At 40.8% G+C, this 21700-nt stretch overlaps 1 long non-coding RNA gene across 1 annotated transcript; it reads right to left on the minus strand.

Moving 5' to 3' along the window:
* Positions 1-7939: 7939 nt before the first annotated feature.
* LOC113964903 lies at positions 7940-9571 on the minus strand. Its single transcript, XR_003533335.1, has 3 exons — positions 9491-9571; positions 8315-8362; positions 7940-8060 (listed from the first exon to the last, which is right to left on the minus strand). It is a non-coding gene; the product is annotated as an uncharacterized LOC113964903 (long non-coding RNA).
* Between the last annotated feature and the right edge of the window lie 12129 nt (positions 9572-21700).

Below are 21700 nucleotides of genomic sequence, written 5' to 3' on the forward strand. Positions count from 1 at the left end.
GCTTCATACTGAGGGATGTTTTTCTGGGAGTTTCTTTATTCCCCACTTCTGGATCTTTGAACCTCCTCACAGTTACACAATTTCTGTTTAAATAGTAACACCAGAACTACAATAATTCCATAAGCAAGATTGGCAGCCGACATCAAAGTGCCTCAGAATAATTCCAAGGGGGGTCTAGACTAATCTAAAAATAGGGTCTATACTGAATTCAGATCAGGCCACTTGGGAATTTATCCTGCTGGGTCTTGAAAACCTCCAAGAACATTCTACAATCTTTAGACTGTTGCCATGGGAAAAAAACTTTTCCTTCTGTCAGTACCTCCCTATTCTCTGTCACCCTCCCACCTGCACCACTGCAAAAGTAGCCTAGGCTAGGCTAGGCTAGGATAGGACACCATAGGACAGAACTGAACCAAACCTATAACAGTCATCTAGTCCAACTGCCTGACCAATTCAGGGCTGACTAAAAGTTAAAGCATGTTGTTAATGGCATTGTCCAATGCCTCCTAAAATTGACAGTCACGGAAAGATCAACCACTTCTCTAGGAAGCCTGTTCCAGAGTTTGACCACCCTCTTGGCAAAGAAACACTTCCTAACGTTCAGCTTAAACCCTTTCTGGCACGACTTTGAACCATTCCCACACATCTTGTTGCTGGATACCAGGGAGAAGAGAACAGCAGCCAAAAAGCCAAGCACCACCTCCTCAGTAGGCACTGGGGACTGCTATTAGGTATCCCTAAAGCTGTGTCTGCTCCAGAATAAGCCCAGCTCTCCAGTTCCTCTTTACAGGTCAAGTACTCCATCCACCACCACAGTGGTATACTCCCTTAAATCACTCCAGTTTAGTGACGACTTTCTTCACTAGAGGGGTAAAACAGGATGCACTATTCTAGTTGTGGTCTAACAAATGCCAAGTAAAAAAGAAATAAACCCTTCCCTGAATGTCCTGGCTTTGACCCTGTTCCTACAGCCCAAGGTGCTGTTGGCCTCTGCTATCAGTGTCCCTGTGGCTCTATGCTCAGCTTTATCAAGAGCAGGAACCCCAAGGCCTTTCCTGCAGAACTGCTCCCAGGCAGGCAGTGCCTGGCCTTTGCTGTTGCAGAGGCTCATTCTTCCCAGCAGCAGGAGTTGGCATTTTTTTCTTGTAGTTTCAGGAGGTTCTTGTCAGCCCATATTTCTTGGCTAAGTCCCTCTGAGTAGCAAGCCTGCCTTAAAACATAACTGTTTCCCCCAATCTGTTATCATCCATAAAGCTGACCAGATATCATCTGCCCTCTCTTCCAGATCACTGACAAATGTATTGGGTTTGTGTAGCAAGGTTTTGGTAGTGATGGGGCTACTGGGGTGACTTCTGTGAGGAGTTGCTAGAAATTTCCCCCATGTCCAACAGAACCAATTCCACTTTTGGCCAAGGTCAGCCAAGGCCAAGCAAGCCCATCAACGGTGGTGGTAGTGCCTCTGGGATTACAGAGTTAAGAAGGGGGAAAAAATGCTGCAGAACAGCAGCTAGAAGAGAGGAGTGAGCATATGTGAGAGGAGCAGCCCTGCAGACCCCAAGGTCAGTGAAGAAGGAGGTCAAGGGGTGTTCCAGGAGCTGGAGCAGAGATTCCTAAGTGGCCTGTGGTGCAGCCCATGAGCCCCTGCAGCCCATGGAGGGCCCCACACCAGAGCAGGTGGATGCCCACAGGAGCATGGGAAGCTCCTGGCAGGACCTATGGTCCTGTGGAAAGAGGAGCCCACACTGGAGCAGGTTTGCTGGCAAGACTTGTGACCCCAGGGGAACCCACCCTGGAGCAGACTGTTCCTGAAGGACTGTACCCTGTGGGAAGGACTCACACTGGAGCGGTTCATGAAGCACTGCAGCCTATGGGAAGGACTCATGTTGGAGAAATTTGTGAAGGACTGTCTCCTGTGGGAGGGACCACACGCTGGAGAAGGGGAAGAGTGTGAGGAGTCCTCCCCCTGAGGAGGAAGGAGTGGCAGAGACAGCATGTGATGAACTGACCACAGCCCCCATTCCCCATCCCCCCCCGATGCCTGCGGGAGATAAGGTAGAGAAATCAGAAGTGAAGTTGAGCCCAGGAAGAATGGAGGAATGGGGGTAGGGTATTTTAAGATTTGGTTTAATTTCTCATTATTCTACTCTGATTTGATTGTCAATAAATTAAACTGATTTCCCCAAGCTGAGTCTGTTTTGCCCATGAGGGTAACTGGTGAGAGATCTCTTCCTGCCCTTACCTCAACTCACAAGCCTTTCACTATATTTTCTCTGCCCTGTCCAGCTGAGGAGGGGAATGACATAATGGCTTTAGCAGGCACCCGGCATCCAGCCAGGGTCAACCCACCACAACATAATAAACAGGATAGGTCACAGTACAGACCCCCAAGGAAGTCCACATGTTACTGGCCTCCACATTGAATACAACCCATTAATTACTGAGCCTGATGACCCAGCCAGTGACCCAATCTTACAGCTCTGCCAGCCTGTAATATCTCAACTTGGATAGCCGGAAGGAAGCTGTCAGTGACAGCGTCAAAAGCTTTGCTAAACTCAACGTAAGTATCATCATATCTCTCTCTCATCAGCAATTCTGGGCTTTTCTCCTTTGAAGAATCAAAATATTCCCTACAGCCACAGGAAGTTTAGTATCCTGTATTCTCTTCAGAGTTCTTTCTCTGAGACTAGATTTCTCCCTCAGCCTGTAGCCATGTCATTATTTGATCTTCAGTATAACCTTAATAACTTTATCATTGGCCATGTTTAAAATGCGGATTGCTGGCTGGAACCCATGTCATTGAAATATCAAGACTGCCGTGTTTCTGTGACCGGCTTTCAAATTCTTCCTAGCATGTTATGTAGTATTTATTATGGAGCTGCCAATCAGACAAAGAAATGGACGTGTTCACTTTTTTGTTATTGCAATCATCTGCTCTGGATAATGCAGGCTTTACAAGAATCACCAGGAGCTACATTTTAATGAGGTTTTGCTTTAGTTTACCCAGAGACACACCAGTAGCACCACTGAACACTACACAGACTGGAGACTTTCTACTGAATATGTAGTTAATTCTTTCTGTTAACAGCCTCTCTGCTGGCAGTACTATGTATTCATATCTTTTTTACCTTGTGCTCTACCTAAAAGTTATGATCTCTATGAGCTTACTTCTCTCCTACTTCTACAGTTTTTTCCAATTTGTTCTGTTCTCCATGAAACCAGAATAGGAGATATTTTCCTTGACTGTAAAAGCAGCAGAGAGATATTCTGTCTTAAAGAAATGTTTATAGGCAGGATGTTAGAGAAGAGTCCTATCTTTTGTTCCTAATTTCCAATTTAACTGTATGACTTTTATTTTTTTTAATGTTGTTGACACTGAGTAATGATAGCAGTAGCTTTTTCATCCCCAAAAAAATTTCCAGGGAAACATGAGCTGCTAAGACAGAATTCATCACCCTCTAAACTTGGATCTTAGGTCATGAAGTGTCACTTAATAACCTCTTACATCAAATCAAATGAGAAAGTCAAGGATATGGCTTAAGGAAAAGTGTAATCTAAAGAGCAGAACCTGTGCTTGTTCGTCTGAATCCCATTTATAATGCACAAGGAAAAAAAAGTGACCTGTTTCAATACCCATGAATGTCTTCAACTTTATGAGGTTTCTCTTTGTACTATTTTAGTCTGGGTGCTCTGTGCTGACCCTGTCTGGACATTCAGTGCCACCAAAGCTGCTCTAGCACATTCAGAGTGATGGTGTTTGTCTTCCTAAGTCACCATTACACGTGATGGAGCCCTGCTTTCCTTGGGACAGCTGAACACCTGCCTGCCCATGGGAAGTGGTGAATTAATTCCTTGTTTTGCTTCCCTTGCATGTGCAGCTTTTGCTTTACCAGTTGAACTGCCTTTATCCTTTTACACTCCCAGTTCTCCCCCCCAACCTACCAGTGGGGAATGAGAGAGCGGCTGGATGGGGGTTAGCTGCCTGCCAGGGTTAAACCATGAAATTTCAATTCTACATTCCACTCTAATGTTTTCTCACCAAGAATGTTTGTGTCTGGAACAAAATAATGAATTTTTACTTTCCTGCTGTGGCACCACTGGGGCAGAGGGATTCCTCCTTTCCCTCTCAACAAAATAAAATAAAACCAGAGCACAGAACTGTTTCCAATACAAAGATAAGTCTGAACTTTACCCATTTTCATATAAAATGACCGAGTGTATGGTTTCTTTAATTTAATTCCCATTTGCTTTGCTGTAATATACCCTTTGTAAAGGTTAGAAGTCCATCTGCTTGTTCTTCCATCAGAGTCTTGGCATAGTTCCAGCTGCAGATGTGGCAGCTCCAGTGCAAAATGAGCAAAAGCTTAAGCAACCTCATTTCCAGACCAAATGTGAAAGCTTTTTCCCTTAAAGGAAAAAAAATATATATCCCAAAGCAGCGTTTTGTTAACAGGTCCATAAATAAGAACACTAAAGAGGGCAGGCCCATCAGAAATGGGCCAACATGAATCTTGGAGCCTTCTTAGACAGATCTCCTGCTCTCAGTAACTCAGAGAATCACATTTTTTCACCTTTCATTCCAGAGAAATTTTGATGAGGACAAAACTAAAACTAAACTTCACACAAAGGATAACCCCAGCAGTGTGTGTCAGTAAGGGGTGGTTGTAGTCATATTTTACAGCATGAAAGAGCACTCTTCACAACCCCCATTCCCATTCTGTGGAGGGGTAAAAATCCCATTTTACTGAAATCAAATCATTAATGGATTGTTTCAGAGAATGATGACATCATTCACAGGACTGTTATATGTACACATACTTGAACTCCTTGTACAATCAAGCAACTTAAATTTTTTTGCAGTTGTGCTTTGGAAATCACCAAATGCTGAAAGAAGGAAGGACCCATGCTGCGCAAGGTGCTGAGCACAGCTCTGATCTTCCCAAAGCTTTTCTCTCATTTAGGTGGAACTCCACCTACATAAAGCCTCTTCCATCAGCCAACAGGGATGCCATGAAGATGTAGATGGCAATTCATGTCTGAGCTGCATAGCTCAGGTGCTGCTCTCCTTTAAGATGACATGAGTCAGGAAATAAGTCTTGCAATCAGTAAAGCTTCACTGATACAAAATTTAAGTCATAAGGACTCCAGAGTACGTAGACAAGTCTTCAGCCACAAAATCCCCTGGTCCCTTTACACTTGCCTTTTATGACAAGACAGGAGTATGCTTGCACCTTTCATCTCTCTCCCACCTCTGCCAAGTCACACAAATGCAAAATCATCTAGGGTGACTGTAGAGTCCTGTGTAGTGCTCTCTCTGCAAAAAACATGGCACAGGGCAGCAGAACAGGAATGAAATAAATCGCATGGGGAGAACTAGAAGGTACTTTCATTGCAACAGCGTGGTATCCCTGTGATGTCCTGGTGCAAGTAACACTCCTGGACAGAAACACGAATAGAACAGGACTGACCTGCCCCAGGGACAGCACAGGCTTTACTACTCCAGTGCTGCTCACTTGGCTGAGAAGAAGTTGAGAAAAGTGCCGTGCACCCCAAAATGCTGTACTAATCTAGAACACTGAGGAAATATTAAGGAAATATTAAGGAAAGCCATTTCATCTAGATGAGGTGTTGTTTTAAGGCACGAACCCAGCTCAGACACGAACCAGTGCCAGACCAGAATTGAGATTTATTTCAAAACACTTAGGTTTAAATACAGCACTTAAACATGTCACATGATCTTTCAACCAATGACAATCAAGTATTGATTGAGCATGCGTGAGAACCCAAAAACTACAATTCCCATGATTCCTTGTCACATTCTTCCCGCCACATTTAGACTTGGACCTTTCCCCCCAGATAGAATTCATAGTCCTCACTTTTTCTGTGTTGTGTATGTGGACTTCATGCTCCAGCTGTTAGTCCAGGCTTTGTGAAAGCCTGCTTCCTTCCAAAACTCTCCTTACAGCTCTTTTTCAGAATAGCATCTAAAGCTTACTGGCATACACCTTGGAAAAGAATATGACTACTAAGATATTTCCCAGAATAGTTTTTAAGATCATTCTGGTCTTCCACATCTATCTCTATGTCCTTCATCTCTCATTCATCTGGAAAGCACCAACCACACTGATGTCTAGAGGCTTGGCCATGTTCCTAAGTCCAGTCCCAAAGAACCATCCGTTATACACAACTTTCTCAGATGCCCCCACCAGCCCTTCTCTATTCAGTGTAGGCTAGTTAAAAGCAAAATCCCTGTCCTTCTCCTCCCAAACAGTACCCCTTTCATATGGAAATCACTCAGCAGACACTGACCCAAAGGTGCCCCTTGCAGAGGCTATCAAAGCTTTCAGCTCCATCAGCTGGCTTTATTGGACTCTGAGGGTTTTATATACCTTCAACACAGTGTAATTTTTATGCTTTTATAGCCTGTTGTAAAAAAGACAGTGGTCACTTTCTATTGTTTTAGAATGGTGTCCTGGCTTGGTAAAGATCAGGGAACAAATAGGTTGGTACAACTTGGAGCTTTTCAAGAAGCATTGGAAAAGCAGGGCAGGAATCCCTGAGGCAGAGACTGCTTGAGCTCTACCTTGAATAGAAAACTATCTTTAATTTTGGCTGCATACACAAGCATCACTTTTCAAATATAAAAATCCTCCCATTAGATATTGAAAATTGGACAAGGGCTAGCAGTGTTAAACAGAAGGCACCACTTGTTCTGCTCTCAAAGAAGGTCTGATTTGGAAGAAGTGTAGTACAGTCCTGATAAATCTCCCTTAGTTCTGGAGATGCAATATGTCAGGTGTGAGCAGGAGAAACAGCACCTAAAAGAGACACTAGACTTTGTGGTCAGGATCATGCAACTGAAGTTCAGATCAATGTGGAAGTAGCAATAGGGAAGAAAAGCAAGGGAGCACAGCATGAGGCTTTGGGCTATTAGAGTTAATAGAAAGAATTTCTTTGACAGATCAGGGAGACTTCTACTGCAGATTAAAGCCCACCTTTCTGCTCTGGAGAGACAAAGCTGGTTAACCTGATGTACATTTCTGCTGTAACATTCATGAGCACAGCAGACAGACTACATGTCAGGAAGAGAGTTTGACTAGGCAGCAACATAAAATTCCCTTGCTTTGCTTGCTCAGTTATTGCCGGAAAAGGATATTAGAAATATATCCATGCAGAAAAAAATATATTTTCATATCTGCTGCATTAGAGATATTTTTTCCTTGAAGAAAATCCTCACCTACAAAGAAATAATCAGTTAACAACAGCAAGTGGGAAAAGGTGTGCTTCTGGGTTTGCATTTGACACATACTAAAATTGCAAGACAATAGAGAGCTGAGTTGAAAGTCAGATGTGTTCTGAGCACATTCTGGAGTGAAGAGGAATAGAGGCTAGCATAGAAAATGAATGGACTTTTTCAGAGGTAAAGGTAGAAGGCAGGAAGTAACCTGGCAGAGAAATTTGAGATCAGCTTTGTTGCTGAAGTCTTCACATAGAAAAGACCAGGCAGATACAAAGGTCTGGGTGAACCCTAGGAACATTGAAGGAAGAAAAGCACCCTCTGAAGAAAAAAGGCAGATATGTGGCATCTACCTTGACAGTGTGAAGAAACAATCTCTGGGCACACATGAGGTTTCCTTAAGGATTACCTTTCATTTAGGCTCCCTCCAATTCTGAATATTCTGTGATTTTCCCCCAAAATGCAGTGTCACCAAAGCAGAAGAGGAAAAAAGTAGAAGCAGAAAGACACAACGGGTCCTGGGTTTCCAGACATGCAGGTCCCCAACAACCCCTAGGTCAGAATGCATCTTCTTCCTTTTGACTATTTAATTGTCTCTTTTCCTTCCATCTTCTCTTACTCACACTCTGGAAACACACCATTTTTGTGGTTTTGTTTTTTTTTTTTTTATTTATGTGTTGATCCAATCATGTTGTTAACTTTTTTCCTTCTTCTTCTCTTCAGAGGTTTCCAAAACAGTTCTGCTAGACAATGTTAGGCTACTCTGTGCAATGATCTTTGTTTCCAGACTGATGAATGGAAACCGATTCTGTGACTTCAGAGCACGCTGTAAAACCAAAAAGTTCATTAATCCTCACTTAGGAAAGTAGAAAAAGCAGAGCACAAGTCTCTCCTTAGGTCTACAGCAGCCCTTGGTATTTTATGACCCACTGAAAATAAAAACAATCCCTTTTCTTTACATATGGGATTTATGGTCTCCCCCTGCTTAACCTCAGGGGAAGTTTGTGATAGAATACAGATTTGAGCCCATCTTTCCCTGAGACCCATCTCTCCCTAGACCACTCCCCTTTAGTGACTTACCCAAGGAAGAGCTTTGCATGTACATGGCTGTTCATTCCCCTGCCTTACCTGGGTAATAAGCAATAAAAAATGAAACCTTTAGCAGCTGATATGGCAATAATTTAGACGTGGTTGGGATTTATTATAAAATAGAACTACCTCTTTGTTAAACATCATTTTGACATTCTCAGTCTTTTTTTTTTACTATAAGCTTTACCTTTTACATGCATTTTGAACAACTAAAAAGTGCTGTAGTTTTTAGGGTATATAATTTAGCTAACATGAGTTAAAACCTATGTTTTAACCAAACACCCTACCCATTTTATTACATGACACACCAGGTTTCAGATAAATCCAATTTAATCTAGTCAACCTTAAAAAAAATCCCAACAGAAACTGTCACATTTGTTAACAGTAATTTTTTTGCTGTTTTAGTCGGGATATAATTCACTAAAACCTGTATAAAGCCAAAATGTGATAGTTAGGATGATGCAACAGTTCTGTAACAACTAAGCATGTACTATACTTAAACACAAACAATTTTCTGTTGGAAAACTACATTTTTTAGGGTGGTTATAAGTCTCTAGACTTTCATTCAGAATAAATGTTAGGGACCATATCAAAGTAAATGTCTGAATAAATAAGCACAACTAGCAATAAAATATTAATATTATTCAGTCAAATTTCCTTTGATTGTGACGTAACCAATTTTGAAAGTCACAAAGGAGATCACAGTTGTGTGTCACCTGATTGCATCTAATATAAATCTAGATAAAAGGTTGGATCATTTTTAATATATCAACTTACTTAGAATGCTTTTTGGCTGCTGACACATCATCAAGATTGCAGTGATCAATAAAAGCAAAGAAAATGCTGAGATATTAGAATCTTTATAATTCCCCTAGTCAATTTTTCACACAGTACTTAGTATCCAAGTTTTATGTCTAAACTCGCCAAGCCAAAAAGTGATTCATATGATAATGAAATGTCAAATAAGTTTTGAGCTAGAGATCTAGATACTTAAAGTATCTGATTTCATTAGGAAGCCACTTCTTAAAGATATAAGGAATGATCAGATGCTCTACGCATCTTCTGTCAACATTCAAATAGAAGTGTATTTGTTTAACCAGAATTTAGCTTCCTCCTAATAAATCACACTCCAAGAGCAGTAACATCTCATTACCAATTTTCACTTACACATTATATTATCCTGTAATGAAGATAAAGCCTATCTTTGAAGATAGATTTATCTAATGAAGATAAACTCAGTTCACCGTGAGTTCAGACGCCAAAGAACAACAGTGATGGCATGCCTGGAAGGAAGGAAAAAAATCCTGGTTTGCAGATGTTAGACTTGTTGATTTGGTGTCCTGTAAGAACAGGGCCAATTTGTATCAGACAAATTCTCTAATATACCTCAGGTTTTAGCCGGAAACCTGCCTGGAATGAGAACGGTGTTATAACTGTCACATGTTACCAGAGGCATTTTGTACATCAGAGTGGTAAATCAAATCAAAAAGGCACATCTTTACCCCACCACATACATGAAACACCTCAACAAATTTCATTTAATTATAATTATTATAGACACTGAAGCAGAAAACAAAAAAAAGAATGAGGTAGTTTTGTTCAAAATAAGAAAGGTGTCGGTACCTCATGCAACCCCGTGATGCCTTGGTTTCCAGCACAGAATGCATAAAACACTTTACACTTTACAACACCTATGCAGCAACTACGAGAATTTAGCATCATGACAAATGCTGCTACAAAAATGTAAGTTCGGTGACAACAACAGCAATGGAGAGAACAATTGACACATCCAGGGAATTCTAACCAGACACAGCTTACAGGAGTCCCTTCAGCTATTAATAGTGAGAATAATAACATGAACTGAGATACAGTTTCAACCAAAAGGAGTTGGAACTATAAGAAAAGGAAAGTCTTATAAGTAAGTATGCCAGTGTAGGAACCTGCTTAGACTACCACCTTACTGATGGAAGTCATAGGAATTACTAAGCTGAGTTAGCTTTGCTTTGCATTGACACCTGAGGCTGCAGCCAGGGTGGAAGTGATAGGCCCTAAACGGACACATGTTTAGAATATTTCTGATAATTAAATGGACATTTTGTAGCCTCACATCCAATAGTTTCACTGTGTATTCTTCAATACACATTTCTTTGAATTCCTGCAAGTTGACATCATTGTTATAACCACAGAGTCCTTTTAATGACAAAGTTCCAAACATTTCAGAGAAATAGCTGATGAGGAATTATGATGTCTGAGCTTGAGGGCTCTGCTGCAGTTCTATGTGCTGGTGTCATAACCTGTGATACTGTACATCTTTTTTTCCTTTTTTTTTTTCATAATCACATCCAAGCAATCACAGGAGGTCATTTGATTCATTACCTAAATTATTCCAACAAGATGAATATTCAAAGTAGAGTCCTGAATTTTAGCCAATCACCTCATATTAGTCAGATTCTGGTGCCTTCATGGGACAGTATATTTACAAGTCCTACACAATGCATGAGAAAACATTTCCTCTTACAAAACTAACTGAAAAACACAGAAACCTTCCTGTGTCCAAAAGCCAAGTGAATTATGCATAGCATAATGTATTTCCTTAGGCTAAAATATTTTCATTGTAAACACATAGATTATGATAGCAATGCTGACCACATAAAATGTCATCTAATTTTAACATCAACAAACCAATGTGCACATTATAAAATCAACTGGTCACTCTTCATCTACTGGTTTTGCTAACAGTCATGACAGAGAAGGAAGGTCTTGCTTTTCCTATCAAAATAGACTTTGCATTGCTGCTAGTGAGAAAAGTTATTCTTTGACCTGGAAGGTAGTGTGAAAACACATAAGAAATAGAAAGATCTGAAAAACTTAAATTTCTAGAGTAATTAGGATTCTTTCATTTAGAGAACTCATTCTTTGCCCCTAGCAAACAGAAGGAATTACTGAACCTTCATTCACTTTTCAGCTAATTAGAAATCATCTCTCAGTTTTTTACTGATATTATGCTCTTTCTTTTGGATTCTTTGTATATCCACCCTAATTAGCACTGGCACAGAAAATCACAAAAACTGCTGACACTCCCACTGAGAATTTTCAGCCTAACTTACTAGAAGATAGACATTTCTCTAGCATATCTTGTCCAGAGAGAATGGATGCAGATATCCATTCTGGATGTAGATGTCCTAGGATTTCCAGATGTCCTTTTCACTGAAAATTGTTTGTCATTACAGAGATTGGCTCACAGTCCATGTCCTATCATCTGCTCCCAACAGGGTTAACACCACAGAGACAGGAAAGAGAAAGAAAAAAATTAAATAAAGTCTTGATTATTGCACCTTGCTTCAGTCGTGTATGGATCAAAGGGGATAAACGCGCAGGCTATAACACCATTTGTTCACAGACGTATAAACACTACTGATATGGCACTGTCTGATCTGCAGCATTCCATCTGCCAGCTGCAAGAATGAAAAAGGGAGAGTAATTAAGAATATTAATCAGGGCTTGAAGTGCTGCAAGATTCATGATTCACATGAAGAAAGACCAACATATATCAAAAGATAATGTGTTTACTTAAAATAAAATAGAAGCATGATTTCTTTAGTCCTGCATATTTAATGCAGTACATTTTTTTCCCTGACTGCACTGAACTTTTCCCCAAATCTCTTGCACTCACTTTGAGTAGTCAAGCACTTAGCTGAGTCTATCTCAGTCTAATTCAAGCTGCTGATTACTGATTATTTAGAAGCACTGAGTTAACATTAAAGTATCAGAGTATCAGCAGCTCGATTATTTCCCTGGTGATCTTCATTCTGGTATTTAATAATGTCATTTCGTCCATTCCAATTAGGCTTTTCCACTAACAAAAAAAGAAAAAAAAAAAGGCAAAAGTTTCTCTTAGATTTCTGGGTAAATGTACAAAATATAACAGAGAATTTGATCTTTGCTGGGAAATTACTTGGGAATATTAACAAAACCGATCTACAATTTCATGGAGAAAAATATCTTTTCTGTACAGCAGAGGTATTTCTATAAAGAATTTTAGCTTCCACTGAGGAGTTATCTCCCCACAGATAAGTGAAGAACAACACTGTAAAGATATTTAAAGTGCTTAAAAATGCAGATTAATGCCCACTGGGATTTCATATAGACATATATGCAAGTAGAAATCACAGTTTAAAATCTAAGGGAATAAAACATCTATTCAGAAATCCACCCAAAAAAAACCCCAGTGTTCTGTGGGTACAAAAGTCCTAGAAACAACACTGTGCACAAAATCTTTTTTATTGCTGCTTGCCAATTTATGTGGCCTTCTTGCTTTGACAGGCACTTGGGACACAACCGGCAACGCCAAAGCAGGGCTCTTCTGCACACGTGGACCACATGCCTAAGCTGAAGAAAAGAAAGGTTCAGTGCAATCTCTCCTGACTGGCAGTTTGCCTCCAGCTCAGCACAATCCCTCATGCATGTCAGGGAGGAGAAGCGTCCACTGCGGAGAACAGCCCCAGGACACTCATGGAGGTTATTTGCTGAACTTCAGAAAGCTGGCCTACAGAGAAAGATGCAATATCCAAAGCTGGAGAAACAAAAAGTAGCTGAAACTGACTGGGGTACTTGTTGCAGCTACCAGCAGTTGCAAACACTTCAAAATTAAGATAGATTCCTGAGTCGAAGGTCCACACTATTTTGATTCAGTCTCTTCTCCAGAAATAAGCAAGACGCAAGACTTTAAAGCGTCAGGTATTTAAGAAAGTTTCAGTCTGAAGTGTAAAAATGACAAAAATTATTTTATACATTTTTAAGGTAGGGTTTCTGTTGTTTTTTTTTCCTGGATTTTAGGTCACACAACAGCTTGCATCTGTCAAGAAAAATTAAGACAAGGATGTATGAAATTTTCACATAAAAACACCCATATTTCCTAGCTTTGAAGTAGGCAAAAAGGAGTGTTTAGGAAGTTAAAGAACCTCAGAGAGAGTCCCTTTAAAAAGATTAGCAAGATCTGCAGTAGAAGCTTGATAACCCTAAGCTGCCTTTGAAAACCATCCAAACAGGGGCTTTAGATGAATTGGAATCATTTAAAGAAGGTCTGCATGCCATCTTTAGCAATAAAATACAGACCCTGGCACTTGAATTCCTCTGTCATTAAAAGCTGGAGTATAACACTAAGCAGGTTGAAAGCAGATGGCACACTAAAATGGAATGTGTAGGTAGGGGGGGAAAAAACCAAAACCAAAAACAAAACCAAAAAAACCCCACCAACAAAACAATGGGAATATCTGGAGAAAATGACATAGAAATACCACTTTTGTGAGCAGACAACATACCAGTGGGAAAAAATACAGAGGGTAGAGTATGCTTTTATATGTGCCAGCTTCACAAATTTACATGAAGTTTAACCCTCCAAAATGCAAGGGACAGGCTGGGTATACTGGCTGCCTTATTTAAGTTTTCCTCTTAGGAAGGGTTGAGCACCTGGATGGCCTGTTCTTTACTCAAAGAAAGAAAACCTACATCAAAGCAACGTGTTTCTCATTTTTACTGAGACACATATAAAGAACAACCCTTTGAGAAAGTTCAATAAAGGCTGAACAGGCAGCAAACTTGATGCTAAAATTCCTCTGTGCTGGACTCAGAAAACAAATCTCCATTTCACCTTCTCTGGTCACAGTTTGTTTTCTGCACTTGCCACTGCTGCCTTTCTCATAGCCTCCACCCTAGGTCTGCATTAACCCCTTCTTCAAGCACAATAAAGCATGTGCAAGCACATTGCATGTGTCCAAATGGTTGATGTTCATCTTCTGCTCTTCGGCAGTAAGAAACTTGCCTCCCCAATACCAGTAGTGTCCAAAGTCCTAATAGTTTGAAACCATAGGGCCGAGCACACCAAAGTAAAAATCATGAATGCATGTTTAGAACAAAATTCTGCTCTGAAATACTCTGGGAGCACCTCAGAGAAATGTCACTCCTTGTCCCACAGACTGGTCTCCTGGGGTTGAAGGCACAGAACTGAGGCTGAGGAGGCAATTTCTGTCTATGCCACATGGTCTAATGCAGGCAATCCAGAACAGCTTGTACTATGCAAAATCATAGGCAGTCCACCATGTAAATTTACACAGCAAGTTCTCCACTTCAGAAAGTCCCACATGATATACAGTACCTCCCACAGCGAAATTTCTATTTCTATATACATATGTATGCAAAGTATTACTCAGAGTAACTCTGGGATAATGCTGTAACTGAAAGCAAAATCCATCTTAATTGTTCACCACAAAATAATGGCAACAAACTCCCATTTAGGAAATCTAAGTAAGCCCTTATATTTTGAATGCCTTTATTTTCTTATTTTCCCTGCAGCTGTTTTGGGTTTTCCTCTTAAACAGGTTGCAGAAGTACAAGATGATTCAGATCTAACAAGCTTCTATTATAGAAGAATGTCCTGGCTTCCCAGCTGCAGACAGGCACCTTAATGGTAGCCTGAGATAGAAAGAATTTCTTATGCCATTATCAAGATCTTTTCTGTCAGCAGCTTTCATAGTGCTGTCAGATTAGAGTCCCCCTCATTAACTGTCAGACACTATCTGTTTTTCAGTGGAAGAGAGGAGAAGAAGGGAATAATAATCCTCATATATACTGGATGGCTGTAGGAGAGAAATGTCGCTTAATGACATTTGCACAGTAGATAATACCAGGTAAAATAAAGGGCAGGAATTATTTTTCTCTTTTTTTTTTCTCCAGAACTCCTAGAAGAAATGTTTGTTACCATTCTCTCCCAAATTGGCTTTGCAGGTGACTTGGAAGTTTTATGTCAGAATTACTCATAGATCACTCAAGGAATAAAAGAGCCCCTTTTGCAGTCCCAAGCACACTAAAATATTGTCCTTTTCACTTCGTGATTGACAGCAGCTTCCTGTCATCCTGAGGCAATGGCCAAATTAAAAGACAGTCCTGGTCCCTGTGTTTTCCCTCCGATCACTGTGTACAGGCTCTCAGCTGTGCCAGAGTGTGTTATTACTGCATCTCAGTTGCTTTTCTCTAGATGAAGGGAGGAGAAAGAGCATTGTCTAAAGTTTTTTTTCTCTCATGAGATGTTTCTCTTTCCCTCAAGAAAGTTCCGAGCTCTAGCTGCCAAACCTTTGAACTCGGTGTATCCTTTACACTCTGGCAGATGCACAGGAATAGAGTTGATTTCGTGTATCCTCCTTCCAGGTCTTATTTCCACCACAGAATTCTCACATTCCTCTGCCTCAGAAAATACCTAGAAATACAAAATTAAAATTTAAAGATAATTAGAAAAGAATGGGAGCAAATTGATTAGGCACAACATCTTTAAAACAGTACACGGATACCATTTATCATTGAATATTTCCATGATTTTATCTCTTAGGATAGCTGAGAAGGCTGAGATGTTTTCACCTCCCCTCCCCAATCAGCACACAGACAGCCTTAATACTCATGAAAATGATATGCAAGGGCCATAGCCAACATCATGGCTTTCTAAAATCACCTTCACTGCTACCTAGACTTGCAGCAGAGATAGAGCAGACAGCTGGGGAGGATAAGAGCAGCAGCCAAAGTCTCAAGAGAAGCCACTGCATTCCTAAATCTGAGCTTAAGAAGATTCCAGTAAAAGATTAAAGGAATAAAGTTAGACAAACGATCATCGGCAATGGCAAATTCTGCACTGCATCTTTCTTTATAGTTCTTGGCAGTAAAGTAACTGATAATGTGCTTCATATGGACTGAAAAAGCCTTGTTATTTTGTACATGCAGTCTGGTTGCCATAGAGGTAGGAGCTTTTTGCTTTGTCTATATTCAAAGGCTTTGCACAAACAGATGTTGCTATATATCTTGACAAGCTGGGCCTTATTTAGCCAACAGTCTCAAGATGATAGGAAATATATTCTTTTCTCTTTTTTTTCTTATCTTGGGCAGCATTTATTCTTCTTTTCCCTCAGCAGTGCTGTCTGAAGCATCTTGTTCATCCTTGTTTTGATCTCCATATGAAATCTGCCCAAGACAGACACGCTCCCTAATCACAGCAGAAATCATCTGTGTTCATGCAAGAGCAGGGAGAACATCAGCCACATTGTTGGCATTTCTTATAATCAATTTCACTTACATCCTTGGCTCTCATAGATGCATATGAGTCTAGGCTATAGAAAGCCTGACCATGGCTACCTAATGAAGTAGGAGGTAAAAACCTGTCATGACAATTTTCAAGGTTGGAGAAAAATTCTTAAATTACTGGGAAATATGCTTATAGTAATGGAAGGTGGGGAGGGAACCACAAACCACGATATCTTCAGTCTTAGATTACATTGGAAAATAGCCTAGTGGACCTCAAACTAAAAGAAAAAAAAAGGAAAATACAGATCAAGTCACATGAGAAGGCAAACAGACAATCAAGAACCTTGGCTGTGACAGCCAAAACCAACACTGGACATGTTTGGGATTATTTCCAAAGTTCTTGGTTACTGCATCACACTCCTGGTGTTAGACCAACCTAAGGACCTTGGGGCTGTGAACGCAGAGATTAAAGACAGGCAGGGAGTTGATTCATCCACAAAGGACCAAGCAAGCCCACCATGGTGCTTGTTCCTGGACAGTAAAAGCAATAGCTGACAGAAGGGTTTTGCCAAAAGACTGATGCCACATACCAAGTACCTGTGAGCAGTCTGGCAGCTTGTCAGCTGAAAGAGAGACCTGACATTGGAGTTAATATAATATAGAAATGTATGGCCAGTCTTCATGAACGAAGATTTTGGGAAAGGTCTTTTACCTTTCGAGCCTGCGCAATGGATTTTTTAGGTGAGACACAGCATGTGCTGAACTGAGCCCACCCTTTAATCCTAAGGTTCATCTGCCGGGGCCAAGCGAGCTTGGACAATGGCAGTGAGGTCCTCAGGACATAGGTTTGTTTAGAGTGTCCTTCTCATAGATGGATGGCCTTACAAGGGCTGATGAGCTCCATCTGCCCGGGGGAATATCCCTGACCGGGAATCGCAGTGGTGAGAGCGCCGCATCCTAACCACTAGACCACCAGGGGTCCCAATATAGAAATAGGTACATGGTTTTCAGTTAGTTCTGTATATCTGTTTTTAAATCTAGTAACCCCGTTGTTAATACTGTTGCAATACATTCATGCCATGCTTGTACTTCTATGTTTCTCTGTTGTTGAAAGCCGTTGCCTATTAACTGGCAAAGAACAAAGCATTACATTCCACCACCTAGCAGCCTTTGAAAACAGTTTTGTGCCTTTCTCTAAAACCTTACCATAAGTTTCAGGGGTGCCACAAGGGACAGGAACACCTTTCTCACTGAGTAGCATGGGCCTGAGTAGGTAACACCTGTTGTCAGTTAGAAAGACAAGTTTTCCAGTGGCAAGTCTTAGCCAGTGATGGACAAAAGGCAAACTGGAGCTTTGTGGAACCTGGAGAGCCTCCTATGAGTTTGTAGCAATTATCTGAATCATCATTTTTCTTCCCTTCAGCTGGAAGGAGAATGTGATCTATTAATATACCCTTGATGAGTGGCAAGACCAGTCCCTGGTAATGCACACAGGCAGGAAGAGGCACTCACTTGAATGGCATTTATGTACTAGAGCATAGGAAAAGATGCTCTGGACCATAAATAGACTCTTAATTGCCATAAGTCCACTACCATATGGGATGTGAGGGAAAATTCCTCAAACTCCCTCCAACCAAGATACTATAGTGGGTTCATTATAGAAACAACAAAATTCAGTCTTCATGCCTTGACAAAATAGAAACTTAGCACCTTTGACCACTGACCATCTTCTGGAAAAAAACCTGGAGACCTTGAGGAATCTAAAATACCTCAAACTGAGGAGCAATTCTGAGAGTACCAGAAAACAGATTTATTTGTCAGAGTAAGTTTTGGAACCTTTAAAATTTAAACAGCATTTTTTTCAACAGTACTTGCAAGATGAAGAACAAAGGCATCAGGAGCTCAAGACAAAATGATATTTTGGAAAACAAGCTCTATCCTTATTAAGAGTCAGAAATTGTGACTATCGAGTTATCAAAATTTAAAAATAAGATTGTAAAGATGTGTTACTTTAGCCTCTGAGAAGTCAAAAAAAAAGAGGGCTATTGTAGAAATGTTAACAGATAACAGCATCCACAAAAAAAAGGAGTGCTGTAAATCAAGTGGCACATCATAAATCTAAGCAGACAATTTATGAAAGCCGTGCTGAAAATCAGTGTGTCATTCCCTTCATTTCAATGTCACCATTACCCTGCAAATATAGAACACTTACAGATAATATTTTCAGCAAGAAAAAAAATTGTGGCCTCAGAACATTACTAAGAAAAGCTGACAGATTGGATAGAATTAGGTTAAGGGGAAAAATAAACTCTGGAGGGCAAAACCTATGCAAGCTTGTAATGAAAACACGCAAATCTCAAAAATTGCACAAGAGTTGAACCCTCACTTGAGAATATCAGTGCGGTTGCAACAGAATGTCATGCTTTTGCATTAGCCCAAAGAAGAAATTTCTCTCATTTTACACTATAATTTGTCTTCAGTAAAAAGAAAATAGTACAGCCCTTGATTGAACCCACTTTGGGGGTGTGGATTTCAGAGAAACCTAAACTCTGTTCCACATGAATGAGGTATTCCTCATTCTGAGCATCCCACCACACTGGTCACTCCATGCTCAGAGTCCCTTTTAGATCTAAACTTCCACATTGATTTACTCATGTTGAAAGGGTTGCAGCGCTCTGGTTCAATCCTTCTGAACAAACATATAATGAGCAATTTTTTTCACAAAACTTGCTACAACTACTATGACCATCTGAAAACTGATTTACAATATCACAGATTGGGCAGCATAATCATGGTAGCTAAAGATAATAAATAATTATTGTTGCCATCTGGATGCTTTGAGAAGTATCCTTCTGAAGTTTGCGCTTCAGTTTCTAGTGGAAGAGAGTTGGTACAAAAGCAAAGAACAACAATAAGAAGTTAAATTTACATTAACAGAAGAATAGTTGCTAATTCGTAATCTGCAAGGGGAAGCATTGACATTAATTTAAATGCAGTTTACACAGAAATATTCATGAAATTTTGTAGCTATTTTTTAGCTTGTCAAGCATATTGATGCAGTAGAATAGTTTCCTGATTATCAGTACTTTTACTTTCAACAGCATATATCACATCAGCCAAGAGCCAAGGGTTTGTTTTGATACCTTTTCCCTACCTCTATGAATCTGGTTATCCCTAAAGCCAGCGGTTGCAGCATGTATTTTGTGTATTTCCCTGCGTTGTTCCATTCACTGTGGTTTGTAGAATAGACTGATAACACCTAGGAAATGTTTAGACCACCTTTAGCACTGTGCCATTCACAGGCATGGCAGGGTAGAGTTCAACTCTGCCCTGATGCTCAGTGCTGAGCAGCAGGCCACTGCTATTAGTCACACACTGCAGCATGGGTGAGGAGCGACAAGTGCTGAGGGATGACAGCTTTGGAAGCAGGGAGAGATGGTCTCTTTTTTTGCTGTTCTGTGGCTACCCCTACAGGCAAGGAAGATGCAACCTTCAGCTCACAAAATAGAGGTACTTGGGGAGTATGTGGCACTCAGGGTTGTGAGCAGAGATTCACCCAGTGGTCCTCAGAGCCGTAGCAGATGCCTCTGGGGCATCAAGCAAGAAAAGGAGTGAAATGGTTTATGTGGGAAGCTGGAGGCCAAAAGAGGCCAAAAAAGATCAAGGGAGAGAGAAAAAAATGTGTATGGCACCCAGAGAGAATGCTCTTGTTCCACTAAAACAGTAACCCAATTTCTGTCACCACTAATTGATTTTATGACCATCAGTGCAGCGCCAACTTACCACAGGAGAACAGATCAAAGACCATAACTTCAGAAAATGTTTTCACAAAACAGCCTAATTCCCTGCTATGGCTGTTTATATCATGGGGGTTCACCAAAGCAGTGTCATCATTAGCCCTCCAATTTATTTCAATTACTTAGTCAAAAGCAGCATAAATAATCCAATTAGTATTTTCTGATCCAAACAGGCCCACATAATGTTCTCAAAAAAGAAAAAAAGAAAATAGGGAGAAGAGAGAGATTACTGCCTGGAAGTAGAATTCTGCTGTTTGGCTCTGGTTTTGCAAGGATGACAACTGTATTATTGTGAGCTTTCACAAGTAGGACATTGAGAAATTTAACTTTTGTTAAACCAAAGTAATGTCCTGATACACTCTCAACTGCGAACATGCATTCTCCCAGGTGCCTGCCACCGCTCAAGAAGACTTTGGACACTCCTGGGCACATGGTGTGATTCTTGAGGCTGTCCTGTGCAGGGCCAGGAGTTGGACTTCGATGATCCTTGTGGGTCCCTTCCAACTCAAGATATTCTATGATTCCATAATTCCAGGTGGCCTTGGAGATTCCTCTGTCCTGTTCACCATGTTAATTTTGCAATTGGTACCAGCAGTGGGTATCCTGCCATGGAAAAAAGCAGAGAGCAATCAGTGTAATGGTTTGACCATGTTGAGCATAACAAATTTCTTTGGTAAAAAGAAACAGGTTCTCACTCCGGTTTTTATTTCATTTCTACACTGTTCATAGAAAAACACTATCTGCAAACAAAGGCAGCAGCTTTCAAATTTGAAATGCACAGCAAAGAAATGCAGCTTGGGAAAATCCAACTGGTTGTGAGGTCCACCACTGTTCCCTGACTGGATTGAACCAAAGTCCCTGAGTACCAGGCCCCTGGAAGGGGGAACGAATTCACCTTGCACAGCCTTGCACTGTTTCACACTCAGCCCCTGGGAGTCAGAGACTTATTTTCATATGCAGGACTGGAACAGACATTCCTGCATTATCTGGAAGAAGCTGGCACCCTGCAGAGCCCTCACTTCTGATCCCCTTGCTCGCCTGCCAGGATGCAGATCCATAAGGTCCCCAGGCCATCTCCCCACAGCCTCTGGATCATCTGTGATGAAAAGTAGAAGAAACCTTTACCAGGTCAAGCAGTGGAGATACTGAGCCAGGCAAAGGCCGGCTGTAGCACCCCATCATGGAGACAAGTGATGAGTCTTCCCCTGCAGCTCCCAAGCCAGGGGCGCGCAGCATGACATAGGAGGTGCCACATGGTATGTCATCGGGTGTTCATTATGCATAGGTTTTACAAAGGAAGTTGTCTTTAAAGAATATTTATAGTGTTGACTATGACAGAGAAGAAAGGGGATGGGTTATTACTGAAGAGAAATTTGGACCCAACTTAAAGCACCCAAGAAGTTTTGTTCAACTGGAAGTGAGAGTTGTCCCCCAGTCACCCTTCAGTGCATACTGAGGTTTTATTTCTTCATTCCTAACTTTTCTATGTGCAAATCAGCTCTTTGTCATCCCTAAG

This window comes from Neopelma chrysocephalum, unplaced genomic scaffold (genome assembly GCF_003984885.1).
Source record: "Neopelma chrysocephalum unplaced genomic scaffold, ASM398488v2 Primary Assembly neopelma1_43, whole genome shotgun sequence".
NCBI classification, from domain to species: Eukaryota; Metazoa; Chordata; class Aves; order Passeriformes; family Pipridae; genus Neopelma; species Neopelma chrysocephalum.